Source organism: Saimiri boliviensis, chromosome 5, assembly GCF_048565385.1.
Source record: "Saimiri boliviensis isolate mSaiBol1 chromosome 5, mSaiBol1.pri, whole genome shotgun sequence".
NCBI lineage: Eukaryota > Metazoa > Chordata > Mammalia > Primates > Cebidae > Saimiri > Saimiri boliviensis.
In genome coordinates, this window is record NC_133453.1 from 7,560,341 (window position 1) to 7,577,976 (window position 17,636).

The 17,636-nt window shown below is 40.0% G+C and overlaps 1 protein-coding gene across 1 annotated transcript in view; it reads right to left on the minus strand.

Annotated features, from left to right (window-relative positions):
- Positions 1 to 1,308: 1,308 nt before the first annotated feature.
- The window catches only part of SPP2 (secreted phosphoprotein 2), a 60,041-nt gene continuing 43,713 nt past the window's right edge, over positions 1,309 to 17,636 (minus strand). The window contains exon 8 of the mRNA XM_074398826.1: positions 1,309 to 1,539. The gene's annotated coding sequence lies outside the window, so the exon portion shown is untranslated. The remainder of the gene's footprint in view (positions 1,540 to 17,636) is intronic.

Consider the following 17,636-nt stretch of genomic DNA (forward strand, 5'->3'; position numbering starts at 1 on the left):
TATGGACTAAGATATCATGGGTGGGATCATCATTAAGCATATAAGAGAACACACAATAATATATCTTTTAGTGCAAACCAACCCAAATGCCCATTGATGATAGACTGGACAGGGAAAATGTGGCACATATACATGATGGAATACTATGCAGCCATCAAAAATGACGAGTTTGTGTCCTCTGTAGGGACATGGATGAACCTGGAAACCATCATTCTCAGCAAACTGACACAAGAGCAGAAAATCAAACACCACATGTTCTCACTCATAGGTGGGTGTTGAACAATGAGAACACATGGACACAGAGAGGGGAGCATCACACACTGGGGTCTTTTGGGGGGAAATAGAGGAGGGACAGAATGGGGAGAAATGCCAGATACAGGTGATGGGGAAGAAGGCAGCAAATCACACTGCCACGAGTGTATCTATGCAACAATCTTGCCTGTTCTTCACATGTACCCCAAAACCTAAAATGCAATTTATATATATATCTTTTAGTGCAATGAATTAACAGCAGCCAAACTAGTAGTTTATATTTTCCATGGATATTTTAATAAAAGCAACGCTGCCATTTTTTCCTTAATAAATAGATAACCAAAGTAAACAAGGATAAAAACATTTTTACCAATCATAAAAGCATTTCTACAAAAAAACAAAATTGATATTGATAAGATGTGGCCTGGCCTGTGACAGCAAAGGCAAAAGACCAGCCTGTGCAAATACAAATGAATCTTAAACTTTCTGAAATAAATGCCAATCACTGTATGTGTATGCTCGCCGTGTGTGTGTGTGTGTGTGTGTGTGTGTGTGTGTGCATGTGTGTATACCTAAATATATGTACATACACCTATTATATATTTGTATGTTTTATGCACATAGTTTGAGGTTTTTGAAGATTTGAACTATTTACAAAATGGTATCACCATTGTTATATTACTTAGAATTAGTTTCTGTTGCATATAACAAAAAAAAAAAAAAAGAAAGAAAAAGAAAAATGGGCTGGCCTCGGTGGCTTACATCTGTAATCCCAGCACTTTGGTAGGCTGAGCCAAGTGGATCACTTGAGGTCAGGAGTTCAAGACCAGCCTGACCAACATGATGAAACCCAGTCTCTACTAAAAATACAAAAAAAAAAAAAAATAGCTGGGAGTGGTAGTGGGTGCCTGTCATCCCAGCTGCTCAGGAGGCTGAGGCAGGAAAATCGCTTGAACCCAGGAGATGGAGGTTGCAGTGAGCCGAGATTACACCATTGCACATATGAGCTGGACAGAAGTCATTGAGTCCCAACAACTCTTTGAGGGAAGTTTTATTATTCTGCTTTTATAGAATGAGAAGACACATAAAATACAGTGGCTAAAACAAAACAGAAGATTTTCTCTCTTCCTGGAGAAGGCAAGAGGTCAGCACAAGGTTGGCAGCTCCATAGTCATCGAGGGCCCAAGCTCTTTCTCTCTTTCTACCCTTCTAATGTATGGTTTCCATTCTCATGTTTGTTTCATAGTCCAAGCTGGCTACTGCAGCTCCATTAATCTGAATTCTAGGCTATGAGGAAGAAGGAGAAAGAGAAGAAGTCAAAAGAGGACACAGCTCCCAGTGGGGCCAGTTGACGTTAAGGAGCTTCTCGGGAGGCACACAGGATGCTTCTGCTTATGTCGAAGTAACCCGGATTTAATCACATAGTCATACTCACATGCAAGGGGAACCAAGAAATGCAGTCTTTATTCCAACCAGCTAACATTAGGGTTATTTCTCTGGTTCTCTTTAAAAAGACAGGAAAATGGATCTTGTGCAGGAAAATAGCCATCTCTCCCAAATTGTCAATTTTTGTAAGACATGATTTACATTGCAGTAGGTATTGACTACATTGTTAAGTATTTGAAATACTGGAAGTTTATGAAATCAGTGTATTAATTCTTGAATGATACAAGTTTATAGACATTAGTCTAAATTTAAAGTTCATATTTTTACCAAGTGAGTATTATATGCTTTAAAAAATATGTTTCAAAGTCAAATGAGGGATTTTCTTTTTCAAAGGAAACAAAAATGCTGTCATTATAATTTCAGAGATATGATGAAAGTTTCAAAGAAGCTTGGAAGGCGTAAAGGGATTATGCCAAAATTAATTTCTGAGGGCTTTTGAAGCCAAAATAACCTTCCCTATTGAAGAGCTGAAATATTCAAAAGGAAGATATGGGGACAAGAATGACTTTTTCTTAAATGCTAATCTGCGTGTAACTTCTAACTAACCTCAAGTCACAGAATGCCTCCAAAATGTTGTTGATGAATTACTCTTTATGTAGGAACACCTATTCACTGTAGGTTTTCTTCCAAACAACGCTTGATGTTGTTGCAGAAATCATAGGCTGTGACACTCGTAGTTACCTACACATTCCTTCCAGAGTGTGTATCCTTCTTCTCCAAGCATGATCCCTGGGTTGGGGGGGTTGCAGTGTGGTGATCCACCTGTCTTATGGCCACCCAAGACCACACCTCTGAATCATCCCATACCGAATCAACCCATACTGACAAACTGGATCTGTCTACCTTTTCTAATTTGAAATTAGAAGATATTGACACAGCAGATATCAATCTGGATGAAGATATTTTGGATGACTGACTGTAACGTTTTCCATTTACCTGACTAAACAGATTATTATATATGGGTATTGATTGTTACCCTGACCACAGTGCTTTGAACTATGAGAAACTTCGATTTTTAAATGTAAATCCTGTGGATCGCTGGGAGCACAATGCCCACATCATCTTAAGAAGAGTTTATGTGCAGCATTTAAATCACTGTTTTCCTTGTTAACTAAAACAGACATGGGCTTTGATTTTTTTTTTCATACTATTAGACCATATCTCATAAAACCTTTTGAATTAATGAAAAAAAAGGGAGTCTCTTGGCTCCTTCAGCATTTTGGGGGGGTCGCTTTGCTTTTATGAAACAAAATTGTTCTATAGAAACAATGATTGCAGTGATGTATGTGGTCAATGTGTTAAGAGAACAGTATAAAATCAGTGTACAGAACCAACATTTGCGTATATAAAACAAAATTTTAATTGTTATGGTAACTTACAGAAAAAGAAAAAAATAAGAGCCATATTTAATGAAAGGAGCCACTATCTGTAACATAAAAAATTAAATATGCATGAGAATTCTACAGATTCATTGCAAAACCTCATCCCAGACATTCAATATACTTGAAGCTCTCAAATTATTTTTCTGTGGCTACCCAGCTAAGTAACCTTGGCTGTTTGTTAGTTGGTCTTCAAAAGGCAGTTATTAGGTTGTCAGCACTATTAGATTTGGGATTGACCTGGCCAATCACTAGAGTGAAGGTAAGGGGCTCATTTCCAATTCTTACTTACCTAAAAATATACTTACATAGCTCAAGGGGGAAAATAGACTCGAGGTTCAGTGGCCTGAGACAGATTCCTATCAAGCAGAATTTGTAACCAAATTCATGGAGCCTGGAGGACTCGCCGTGAGTGTACAAAATTTGACTGCTAAAATCGTGAAAGGGTAATGGTTTATTAACTTAATCACCCTATGAGAATTTTACACTTCAATTGCTGTGTTAAGGTTAGAAATGTAAGATGTAATTCCAAGGGTTTTTTTCTGTGTTTATCATTGAGTCTCTTTCCTTCTTTCTGCGATGTTGAATTTTAAATATTAAAAGGTTATTTTATGACAATATGCTATTTTATTCAAAACAAATAAATGGATGTTTCTGCTTCTGGCCAAGACGGAGTAACAGCAACCTTCCTGTCTTAACCTACTAGAGAATGGCAAAAATAACGTTTTCTAGAAAGTGGGCAATTTAAAAAGTTCAGGTGCCTGTAGAGAAGGTAAGCAAATAAGTCCCTACAGTTTCTCAGCTCACTGTCTGGAAGACGGTTCCAAGATTCAACACAGGGAGAAGAATCCAAATAGAGCCTGGTGGTCTCCCCAAGTTGAGAAAAAAGAAACTGAAGTCTGGTCAAGATGGAAAGAACTTTCATGGCAGAACGCTGGAGAGCACAGAGCTACAAAGAGAAAGTGAGCTTTCTGGAGATTGCCAGAAAACAGCCTTCAAATCTTTGGCTGAGAGTTCATCTATAACTATGGGAGAGGCAATTATCTGAGTCTGGCAAAAAAAAAAAAAAAAAAAAAATCACCAGAAAATAGAATGTACAACAATTCTCTGAGCTCACCCAGAGCTGGAAATAGTCTGTTTCCACCATTCAGAAAGACTTTGTGATACATGAGGCATTGGGTAAAACCCTCAGAGAATTGCTTTCCTCATGGGGATAGAAACTAGACCTAGATTGAAAGTTGCACTGAACAAGTCCTAACAATGCTTAAAAGCAAGCCTCAAAAATATCTGCTTCCAGGTAACTTAACTAAGTGATAAAACAAAATTAAACATCAGTAAGGAATTCAAAATATTCTAGCACTTGAGAACAAAAAATTTACAATGTTCCGTGTCCAAAAAAAGTTAGCACACAAAGAAGCATGAAAGAAATTTACTCATTAGCCACTGAGCCGGAAATGACAGACATGATGAAACTAGCAAAAGGAAAAAACAGTTTTCTGGATGATAAAAACTGTTATAAATAGCCCACATACATTAACGAAGATATAAGAAAACATAAATATGGTGAGGTGAAAGACGTAACATATATGAAAAGACTCAAGAACTTCTGGAGATGAAAAGTAAGATATCTGAAATGCAAAATGAGATTAACAGTAAATTAGACACTGCAGAAGAAAATATCCATGAACGGGAATACAAAGCAATAAAAAACTATTCAAAATAAAATTGATAGGAGGAAATAAGAATGTCTATGGCTATGTATACTGCTAAATGTTTTAATACACAGGTATGGAGTTCTAGGAGAGGAAAGGTGGAGATGGGAAAAACATTTGAAGAAATAATGGCCACATTTGATGTTTTCCAAATCTTTATGAAAACTGTAAGCCTCATATCCAAGGTTAAGTAAAATAAACTTTGAAACTATTTCAAGGCTCATCATAACCAGATTTCTAAAACCTGGTGCCCAAAAACGGAACACTAAAACTTGCTCTTAAAAATGACACTTTAAACAGAGAAAACTAAGACAAGAAAGACAGGAAACATCTTATAAAATGTTATGCACATTAGAATGCAGTAAAGCCATGTTTTTAAAGTGCTGAAAGAAAAAAAAAACTATCAAACTAGAATTCTTCACTCAGTGAAAAAATTATACGGAAATCCATGAGAAACCATTAAAAAAGTAACATGAAAAGGAGTAAGTACCATAAAAAGTGCGCAATCCAAAAGATGTCAGTGAGTAAAGAAAAATTACAAGGGAAATAGGAAATAAATATAAAATAAATCTCAGCATAGTAAATTTAAACCCAACTCTATTAATAATTACATTTAATGTAAATGGCTTGTGATCAACCTCACTGTGATGGCCTAATGCTATGTTGACTTCTGTGGGCTACAGTTCACAGCATCTTAATCAAATGTGAATCTAGATGCTGCTGTGAAATCATTCTGTAGACATGATTGAAGTCCATAATTAGCTGACTTTAGGTAAATGAAATTATCCTAGGTGATCTAAAACTTGTTCAATCTGTTCAAATGCCTAAGAGCAGAGCTGAAGCTTCTCCGATGAAGAAGAAAGCAGCAGCGTCCACCAAGCCTGAGTTCCAGTTCACCCTTCCTAGTGACCTGCCCTATGATTTCCAACTTGCCTAGCCAGTTACCACAATCACATAAGCCTATTTCTTACAGTAAATCTCTGACTATGTATCTCCTGCTGGTTTTACTTTTCTGGTTGAAACCCAACTTCTGTATCAATCAATTAAAAGGCTTTTCTGAATTGATAAAGCAATGCAATTCAAGAGCATGTTGTTTAAGAGAAACGCATTTTAAATATAAAGACACAGACAGGTTGAAAATAGCATGAGTAGCATGATAGAAATATATACACACATGTGTGTGGTATATATATATCATATATGTATATAATGATATATCATATATATATATATATATATATATATATAAAATACAAATTCTGATTTTAAAAAATCCTGGAGTGCTTATATTAATATAGACAAAGAATTTTAGAATCATCAGTATTAAAAGGGTTAAAGAGGGGGAATTTTATAATGACAAATGAGTTAATGCATTAAAAAGACATAATAATCTACATGCATACGTGTCTAGTAGCAGCTGCAAAATACATAAACTAAAAAATGATAGAAATGAAAAGAAATTGGCAAATTCATAATTACAGTCTGGGATTTCAATCCTAATCTCTCAGTAAACTATAGAACAAACAGACAAAAATCATTAAAGATATGGAAAACTTGAACAAGAGACAAAGATGGGCATTGAAAGGCTTTTTATGACTTATCCTTAGTCACACACAGGCACCTCTGCCACATTCTACAGGGCACACAGGGCAGACTCTGATTCAGTGTAAAGGGCCCTTCACAAGGGCGTAAATACCAGAATATGAGACCACAGGCAGTCATCTCAAATGCCAGCTATTACAGAATAATAAGAGCAGAAATGTCGTGGGTGGGGTTATCACTATTTAAGATCATAAAGTACTATATAGTAATATACTTCCTAGTGCAATGAAAGAACAATGCAGCCTAACAATTGACATTTTCCGTAGGCATCTTAAAGCAATGTTGTTTTTCCTTTTTTTTATTCAGGAACAAATAGACAATGCACATCAGCTATAAAAGCATTGCTACAACAAATCACAATTGATTTTGACTAAATGGTGGCATGCCCTGTGATGGTACTACCGGTAGGAAGTGAGGCCATATGACTGGAAAGGCAGCTTAACAAGAGACTTGCTGAAGAATATATGAATCAATACATATGCATAATTAATGTGTGCATATGTATACATAGTTTTTTCATTTCCCTCATTTGAGGGTTTGTGCTGAGATGCGCAGCAAGAGTCAGCCCAGAGGTTCACCACAGTTTCGCCACAGCTAGAAGCTGATGCCATCATTACAGAGGGACAGTGCGGACCTAGAGATGATTCACTGGCAGATGATGATAATAACCTTCCCTGCTTTCGAGCTTATAGAAACCGAATGGTTTTAAGCATATTGAGATTGTAATTTTCCACTTATTCTTTCCCTTCCAAAACTACAAAAGCTTACTTTTCCTATGGTGTGTTTGCCAAAAAGCAAAAGAACACTCCTAAAATACTGTCATCCAAGACATTTAGAACCTTTCATCAAAAAGACATGTGTCACAACAGGAATACCGAGCCTTGCTGGCAGAGGAGGATCTCAGCTTGTGAAGCCTGTGCATGTCTTCAGCACCTCTCCACTCACGATCCCCTTAACTCTGGGTCCAGGTACGTGTGATCCAGCATCACACCTCCACCTGCCCCCAACCACAATTCTCACAAAGCACTGCCCAGATATGCAATTCAGTGGCTTGTCCCAACTGAAAAGGGCCCCCAGAACACCGATAGTTCCTCTAGTGAGGTCAGTTTTACTATCCAGGTGCACCTGGAAGACCACAGTCCAAAAAGGTCTCTGGCATCTTATTTGTTGGTCAGGGCCAAGCATATGATAGGTTTCCATTGGAAACAAATGAGAAAGTTAATGGCTACCCTCCAGACAGCAGGGGAATTCTATCATTGGTTACTTCCACTTGCATTTTTGGTTTATACCAGGTGTGGCCATGAGGAGCCAGAATGGGAGACCTCCAAGAACCATGGCTGTTTAGAGAAACCCTAGACTATAAGCTGCAGGAAGCAAGGAACTCGTAATTTTCTCACCATTGACTCCTCAGCACCTAGGACAGTGCCTGGCACCTATTAAGCACTTCAGTACTTATTTAATGTTATTTAATCTCAATGAAAAAAACTTTTGCTGAAACATTACTCCACAGCTCTTTGGACTAAGGATCTGGAGGCTTTACTTATTGCTAAGATCCATTCTTTCTTTTCCCAAATAATTTATAGAGAAAAGTTCAAATACAAGAAAAAGTTGAAAGAACAGCAAAATAAACAATCACACACCCACTATCTAGGTTTAATAATTGTTAACAATTTATCTGATTTCTTTTAACATTTCAAATATATTTACATATGTTTATGTTTGTACCTATAAACATAAATATATAAATAAGTTTATATGAAAATAAAAGTGTATATATTCTTTAAACATGAATATGTATATACATATCATATGGATACCTAATTATGTACGTGTTTGTATTTACAGGTAGGCTTGTGTAGCAGCTGGGTTCAATTAGAGAAGCAGAGCCACTATTTATCTGTATTTCTTTACATCTGCAAGGCTATTCTTCATGTTTCATGCTGGAGATTCAGGCCCACAGAGCAGGAGTCAAGAAAGCAAGATGGATATGGAATAGGAGAGAGCAAGAGTAGGCTGGAACCCACGAGTGTGAGCTGGGCCTTCACTTGGATGGACAGACTGCTGGTCTTCAGCCAGCAGGTAACTCTACCATTGGTAGACTCTTGCCCCCCTTGTTGCCTCCAACCTTGATGAAGTGGGTGTCCTACCGAAGCCAGGGGTCCCTCCCTATGGAGCTAAATGCACACACCTGTCCCAGGAGCTGGAACAGCTGGAGGAAGATTCCAGAGAAGGCAGAGTGCTTGCCTGCTGACTCACACCAACAGGTGAGGGGAAGGGAGAAGCCACGGGTTCCTCCTTATGAAGCTAAAAGCACACACATGACCCAGGAGCTGTAGACACTGGAGGAGGTCCCAGGGAAGGCAGAATGCTTGCCAACAGGTGAGGGAGGGAGGGGAGCCAGGGACTCCATGATAATGCACTAGAGCTGCCAAATGGCTGTGGCTTCCCCTCTGCCCTCAACATCTCCTGTTTGTCTTTTGCAGTCCAACCTAATAAGAAACATCCAAGGAACCTAATTCAGCTTAGTCAAGTTGACACATTATAAAGCCATGATTTCAAAATCGATTTCAAAAAATATCGGCCCTTTACCCCTAAATGCTTCATTCTTCATGCCCAAGGCCCACTCTTATACGGCAGAAGAGAACAGCTGACCAAGGAATGTACAGTGGCAAATACTCGGCTCTCACTTGTAAGTGTTTACACATGTAAGGCCGTGTGTGATTGCAGTTCGACGCTGCTCTCATTTAACACAATATCTTCTTTTTTAAAAAAAGACTTTTGTTAGATTCATCTGGCCTGTCTGGCGATGATTTTTATTTTCCTCTACCAAATGTAGAATGAAACTATCAAAATTCTTGTGGCAAATATGAAATTTTTACAAATTTCTTCAGGAAAAAGCAGCACAAAATTTGTGATGGGGATACTGTTTTCCCACTATTAGCTTAAGCGTTAGGGTTAGCCTTTTGACAAATATTTTTGTCTCCTTTTCTCAAGCTATTACAGCAAAATTTCCATCCTGGAAAAGACAAACATTCCAAATCTTTCTTCTTAAGATCAGTACTAGCGCCCTTATGAAATATCACTCTGCCCTGTTTTTTTTTTTTTTTTTCTCTTGGTACTGGTTGGATAGCCATTGCTAGAGGAAAGACTAAAACTATTTAAAAATTTATGAATTTTCTCTCATTAGAGTCAAAATATCCCTTTAGGTGCAGACACTTGAGCTGAATTAGAAGCAGCAGATGAAGAATTTGTAACCAAGCAAAACTCCATAGCAACAAGTAATTAAAGTTGATTATAATTGTAAGACATTTATTAAGGATTTCTTTAATTCGTAAGAAAAATTCAACATGAAAGAACATGTCTCAGGATTTCAAGACACATAAGTTGGCAACAAGTAAAAACTATTCATGTTAGATTCACTCATTCAAAAAGAGGTGCATATTTTAAGCTTGAGAAAAAGCTTTGCTGTGAGAATTCCAACAAAGTCCGCAATCCCAATTAAGCCCAGGCTGAATTCTGTATATAAGCTGGTTGCAACCCTCAGTAGATCCTTCCTCAGTGGAAACTTCATTCCTGGTGGTATGATTTCCAGGCTAGTGTGCAAAAGCTTATTTAACCCACAAACACCCACCAGCTCTAATCATACTATTTTTTATATCTCGCTACATTATTTTGTGAAAAATGCGTTGTGAATTCCAAGTTGCAATGTCAAGAACACATTCTTCCAGAACTCAAGAGCCTGAACAAGCAACTACAATGGAAAGGGGAGATGTTGGTCAAAGAGTACAGAGTGAAGGGCACAGCTGGACGAGGTCAAGAGATCAAGACCATCCTGGTCAGCGTGGTGAAACTCTGTCTCTACTAAAAATACAAAAGTTAGCTGGGAGTGGTGGTGTGTGCCTGCAGTCCCAGCTACTTGGGAGGCTGAGGCAGGAGAATTGCTTGAACCTGGGATGTGGAAGTTGCCGTGAGCTGAGATTGTGCCACTACACTCCAGCCTGAATGAGATTCTATCTCAAAAAAGAAAAAAAAAAAGTCTTTCTTCTATTAAAGTGATATGAGAGATTTCTTGCTACTCAAAGTGTGGTCTATATATCCGGGAGTGCCTGATATCATGATCTGGGAGCTCATTAGATGTGTAGACTATCCCCCAACTCTAATGAACTAGAATTTACATTTTAGTAAGAACCCAGATCATTCATGGGGACATTAAAATTTGAGGTGTGCTTTTATGGAAAATTGATTTAAAGAACCAGGCAAAAGAATTGGTGTTTCTGTGTTCCAGCAGAAGGGGAGGCATGTTAGAGCTTGGCAAGAAACCTACCCATTCAAGTCAAAGGTCATGAAGTTAACTTGGTCCACAGTGGGAATTCAGGTGGCCAAACACCACTCAACAATAACAACAAGCCTAATGTAAAAATAGAACTGGACATTGCAAAAGAAGGTGGAAGGGTCCCACTCCGGAGGCTTTCACACAATGAGTAAAGGGGTCAGTCTGTCTTTGTCCAACAGAGCTTTCTAAGGTATGGGAGGGTCTTGTTACCGGGCTGGGATTCAAGGAAAAGTCCACATTCTCCTGGGGGAGAAGTTGGGAGGAGTAGGAGAAGGTCAAACAAAGCAAAGCAGAAGCTCAGGTCAGGAAACTGGGGCTCAGAGAGACCAGTGAGGCTGCAGCATGGGAAATGGGTAGCTCTGAAGATGAGAAGGCATTCAGGACTGAACCACTCTGGAACCAGTGTTAGGGCAGAACAGTCAAGGGGAAGGAAGCCATGGGGATCGAGGGAGGCTCACAGGGGTGAAAAGCCACAGGCTCCCCATGGACATTATTGGATATGAAAAGTCATCCCCAGAACCTCCTCCTTTCACAAATGCACACCAACGTAACAAGATGTCCTCGTAGAAGGATCACTCGAACGTTTGCTGCAGGAAAAATAGCAACCCTAAGAGAGAATGCTCCCTTTCTTATCCTTTTTCTTCTTATCCTTTTTCTTCTTACCCTTTTTTTCTGACTGTGGGAGAGAACAATTTTTCTCTTCCTCCACTGGTTGAGGCTGAGATAATACAAAACTGTGCACATCTTTTGGTTTCTTTTTCCTTTTTCTTTTTCTTTCTTTCTTTTTTTTTTTTTTTTTTTTTTCCGAGAAAGAATCTTACTCTGTCGCCCAGGCTGGAGTGCAGTGGTGCGATCTCGGCTCACTGCAACCTCCGCTCCCAGGTTCAAGTGATTCTTCTGCCTTAGCCTCCTGAGTAGCTGGGACTACAGGCACCCAGCACCACGCCCAGCTAATTTTTTGTATTTTTAGTAGAGACAGGGTTTCACCATGTTGGCCAGGATGGTCTCGATCTCCTGACTTCGTGATCCACGCACCTCAGCCTCCCAAAGTGCTGTGATTACAGGTGTGAGCCACCATGCCCGGCCCATATCTTCTGGTTTCTTGCTGACGCACAGTGAAGCTTAAACTGTTGGCTCATCCTTTTCATTTTATTTTTAAATACATTATTTATTTTTTTAATAAATAGTAAGAGTCTGTGGGTCAAAATTCAGGAAATAGCAAATATTAAATAAGGGAAAACATCTCCCTCCTTTACCTTCTCCACTACACAGTTTCCTTGTCTCCTGGTTTTCATCAGCTGCATAATTTCTACATGCCAATAACCAGAGTGCTTTGGTCTTAATCCTACACCTTAATGGAGTCAGTCAGTTCTCCCTGGTGGTCTTTTTACCATATTTTTTTTTTCAGTAAAAAATTGGTTGAACATCATCCTCTAGTAGTTTCTTCGAAAGCACCTCATGGGACCCACATGCTTTAAGAGCTTGCAAGTTCAAAGATGCTTTTCTGTTTTCTTATTTATGATGCACAGTACAGGCGGTGATGAAATTCTCATGTACATGTTTTCTCTTTAGGACTTTGTAGACTTTGCTCTACCAACTTCAAGGGTCGACTGAGGCTGTGAAGTGCTTTGAGCCAGGCTGATACTTTCCCTTTAAGAGATAATTTGATCTCTTGATCTACCTGTCCAAAAGATTCTTTCTTTCTCTCTGACGTTCAGTAACTTCATTCAGATGAGGCTCCATATCAATGGTTCTGTAAATATTTCCCTCTAAGACATACTGTTATACTCTTTCAAGTTGAACAGCCAAGTCTTTCTTTATTTTTAGTAATTGTACTGGGATTAGATCTTTATTTTTTACGTTTTAGTGGGAAGGTTGAATTTATTTTTTAAAGACAGGTAAAATTGTGCATATTTACTCTGTATGACATATGGTTGAAGCGTGTACACATTGTGGAATGGTGAACTCTAGCTGATGAATCTATGCATCACCTCAGATAGTTTTATCATGTTTGTGGTGAGAACACTTGACTTCCACTCCCAGCATTTATCAAGAATACAAAACATTGTGAACTATAGCCATCATGTTGTATAATACAGTAGATCTCTTGAATTACTTCTCTAATGAACCAGAATTCTGTATCCTTTGAACAACATCTCCCCAGCTTCTACCTCCAACCTTCTTAAAATATGTAATAACCTATTTGGCTGTTTTCTTTGGAGGCATTTATTATCTCTGATGAGGTGTTAACAAGGAGCCAGATTGCTAACAGCCCCCAATGCTGGCCATGCCCACCGTGCCTGCTCTCTGGAAGATAAAAAGGAAGAGACTGTACAGGACTGTGTGTGTGTGTGTGTGTGTGTGTGTGTGTGGGTGGGTGGGTGGGTGTGTGTGTGTGTGTGTCAGTCTGCCTTTCTCTCTTTTTCGGTCTCTCTTTCCCTCTGTCTCATTCTGTCTCTGTCCCTTTATCTTTCTGTCTGCCTGTCTCTCTGTCTCTGTCTCTCCATCTCTCATCACCCTCTCCCCACCCACAGACCACAAAGGTATTCCCCTCCACTTTGCCATGGACAGAGCATTCACCAGGGTCTCCACTATACTTCCATGGACAAGTAGGAAGTCAATTTTGGACTTTCGATCAAACTACAGTTTCTAGTCCATCAGCCATAAAGCAGTTTTTATTCATAGTTGATACTTATATTTCTTTTTTTTTTTTAATGGAGTCTCGCTCTGTCACCTAGGCTGGGAGTGCAGTGGCGTGATCTCAACTTACTGCAACCTCCACTTCCCAAGTTCAAGCAATTCTCCTGCCTCAGCCTCCCAAGTAGCTGGGATTACAGGCATGCACCACCATGCCTGGCTAATTTTGTTCGTATTTTTAATAGAGACAGGGCTTCACCATATTGACCAGGCTGGTCTCAAACTCCTGATCTTGTGATCTACCCACCTCAGCATCCCAAAGTGCTGTGATTACAGGCATGAGCCACCGCGTCTGGCCAATACTTATGTTTCTAAGCAACACAGTTTAGAACTCTGATGGCAGGGGATTTAATTACTTATCCCTTTACATCTTAACCACAGAACTTGTCTTGTGATCTGCCATATCTCAGTGCCAAGCATAGACCCTGGCATATACTGCAGGCTCAATATATATGTAAAATGGTAGATACATGTATTAACATTGTGTTCTAGAAAAGTAGCTTAGCATGCAAATGCAAGTATTGGGTACACAATTTTGTGTTAAATGTCAGCTGTGCCGCTGTTGTTTTTGCTTTCACCTACAGTCCAACATTGGAGAGGACTGAGGCCTTACCACAGATTTCCCTAAAATACCACAAAAGGAAATGATAAGAAGTCTTCGTTTTTAAATCATCAGTCTATCTCATTTTGACATAGTTTAAAATATTACATTTCCCAAAATATATGAACTACAGAAAAGATAACCAAACATGTAGTCTTAGTTTAAGCAACAGTCTCCTTACACTAAATATATTCTGCTTTTGTCCCTAAAGATTTTTTTCTTTTTTTTTTTTTTTTTTTTGAGACAGAGTCTCGCTTCGTCACCCAGGCTGGAGAGCAGTGGCCCGATCTTGGCTCACTGCAACCTCTGCCCCCAGGATTCAAGCAATTCTCCCTGCCTCGGGCTCCTGAGTAGCTGGGATTACAGGTGCCCACCACCATGCCCAGCTAATTTTTGTATTTTTAGTAGAGATGGGACTTCATCATGTTGGCCAGGCTGGTCTTGAACTCCTGACTTCAGGTGATTTGCCTACCTCGGTCTCCCAAAATTTTGGATTACAGATGTGAGCCACCATGCCCAGCTGTTCCTGTGGATTTTAACAATTAGATTAAGATAAGCTATCTTTTCTCTTAGTATCTGAAGATAGATGAGTCTCCCTTCCTGATTTTAAGAGCCTACCCAGGCCTCCTCTGTCACCTGCACACTAACTACAGCTGGGACCAGGCCCCACCACCAGTTTATGATGGACTCTATCCCAATTGATTCTTCAGATGAGACAACAGCCCTGGCCAACACTGACAGCAGCCTGTGTGAGACTCTGATGCAGAAGATGTAAATGGCGCCCAGGTTCCTGACCCATTGAAATTGTGAAATGGATGTTGTTTTAAGTGACTAAGTTTGTAGTGATTTGTTACATAGCAATAGATGGCTAAATACAGCACCATTTGGAACACCTCCTCTTCTCAAACTTCTTATATACTGTGTTAGTCTCACAGAGCTTCTATAAAAAGTTTCCCCAGTCGTCCATATCTGTGGGTTCTGCATCTATGGATCTGACCAACTATGGATCAAAAGTATTTGAAAGAAAAGAACTAATGCCTGCATCTGTGCTGAAGCATGTAAGGAGGTTTTTCTTGTCATTATTCCCTGGGCAATACAGTAGAACCACTCTTTACCTAGCATTTTCATGGTATTAGGTACTATTATAAGTAATCTGGAGACGATTTAAAGTATATGAGAAGATGTGCCTAGGTCATATACAAATATTACATTACTTTACATAAAAGACTTGAACATTTGTGGATGTTGGCATCCACGCGGGGTCCTGGAACCCCCAGGGATACTGAGGGATGACTGTGCCACAAACTGGGTGGCTTAAAAAAGCAGAGATTGATTGTCTCATAGTTTTGGAAGCTAGAAATGTGAAATGAATGTGTTGGCAGCGCCGTGCTTCCTCTGAAACCTGCAGAGAAAAATACTTCGCTTTTTTGTGGTTGCTTCAATCCTTGACATTTCCTGGCTTACAGCTGCATTAACTCTAATCTCGCCCCTGTTGTCACATGGTTTCTCCCTGTGTGTCTCTGTCTTCACAGACCCTTTTTCCATAAAGACACCAGTTATACTGGATTAGAGGCCTGCCTTAGTCCGGAATGACCTAATCTCAATTTAACCAGTCACATCGCCTGGGTGCGGTGGCTCACACCTATAATCCCAGCACTTTGGCCGAGGTGGGCTGATCATGAGGTCAGGAGATCGAGACCATCTTGGCTAACATGGTGAAACCACGTCTCCGCCAAAAATACAAAAACTTAGCCAGGTGGCGTGGGTGTGTGCCTTTAGTCCCAGCTACTCAGGAGGCTGAGGCAGGAGAATTGCTTGAACCCAGGAGGCGGAGGTTTCAGTGAGCTGAGATCGTGCCACTGCGCTCCACCCTGGGTGACAGAAAGAGACTCCATCTCAATAATAATAATAATAATAATAATAATAATAATAATAATAATAAATAATCAGTCACATCTGCGATGATCCTATTTCCAAACAAGTGACATTCTGAAGTACTAAGGGTTAGAACCTTACATGTCTCTTTTTTCCATGGGGCAGTGGGAGGCAGTGAAAAATGCAACTCATAGCCTGTACCAAGGATGCTTTTTACCAGCGTGCCACCTGCAGTCTGAGTTAAACAAGCTTAATCTGTTTTGACTGCAATGTTTTCACAGGGAGTAAAGGTTTGTGTTTTTCCCGATCCATATGAGACTGATTAAATAAAAAACGAAAAGTGAGAAGTGGCAGGGACATCCATCACTTAAAATATTTAGCTAGCACTCTCAAAACCCAATGGTGCACGCCTGCCGAGTAAACGCTTCACCGGATGACCTTTCTCATATTGCCGGTCGACATGGTTATTGCTCAGTGGAGGAAGGTGACAGAGCATGAAAAAGATGGCATTTTGTTTTTCTCTCTAATGTGAGTAATAGAAGGGCTGGGACGTTTATGGAGGTAGACAAGAACACGTACTTGAAGAAGAAATAAAATGTTTTATATAGTTTCCAGATGAGTGTTTTATTAATGGTAACAAGACCTTACATTTAGGTAATGCTCGCAATTTGCATTGATATTTCCTCCCTAGCAATGTGCCTTTCACATGATGGTTACCCAAAACATGTTGGAGAACTGATCATCACAACAAAGTTGGGGTGCAGAGCAGCTCAGATGAGAAATGTGCTAGGCAGATGTCGTTATCTTGATATTCAGATGGGTGGGCAGAGCCTGGAGACCTTAGGTTACTCCGTTCAAAGTCATTTCCAGATGTTAAAGCAGGTTGTCTGTGTTCCTGTCTAGTAACCTTTGTTTTCAGTATATTGCCCGGAATAACAACAACAACAAAAAGATGTGTTAAGGAGGGAAGGAGTCTGGGGAAGAATGATGTGAGTCACATGGAGGAGAGAGATAGAAGAGAGTGGATTCACCCACTCTGAAAATGGTCCCAGCCTACAGGAGGGAGGGATGTCCACAGGCTTCCCTGGTCCTCTCCTTCTCCCTGAGGAGGCACAGACTAGAGCAGGCATGTGAGGAAGATGTCCTCAGGAGGCCAAGGCTCTTTCTGAGCATTCCAATTGCAACGGGCAAAAACATTCCCATCAAAAAGCAAGAACTAATTGGAGAGCCAGATTCTCGATTAGCATGTCTGCCCATATCAAAATGCTAGAATGTTATTGGCCAGGCAGGCACCTTAGTGCTTCTGCAAGCCTCAAGAAAGACCATGGGCTGGGCAAGGGGGCTCAAGCCTGTAATCCCAGTGCTTTGGGAGGCAAAGAACAGGAGGATCACTTGAGGCCAGGAGTTTGAGACTAGCCTGGGCAATGTAGCAAGACCCTATTTCTACACAAAATGAGATGGGCATGGTGGCAGGCACCTGTAATTCCAGCTACTCTGGAGTTTAAGATGGGAGGACTGCTTGAACCCAAGAGTTAGTTCCAGGCTGCGGTGAACCGTGATTGTACCACACTGCCCTGGCACCCTGTCTCAAAAACAGACAAACTAGAAAACCTCAAAAGTTGGGCTATGAAGATATGATGTCCCAAACAAATGCTGCTTCACTGACTTTATCCACTCTCCGTTAACATTAAAGATCTCTCAGAGAAGCCTGTTGATCCACCAAAGCACAGCATGTTTAG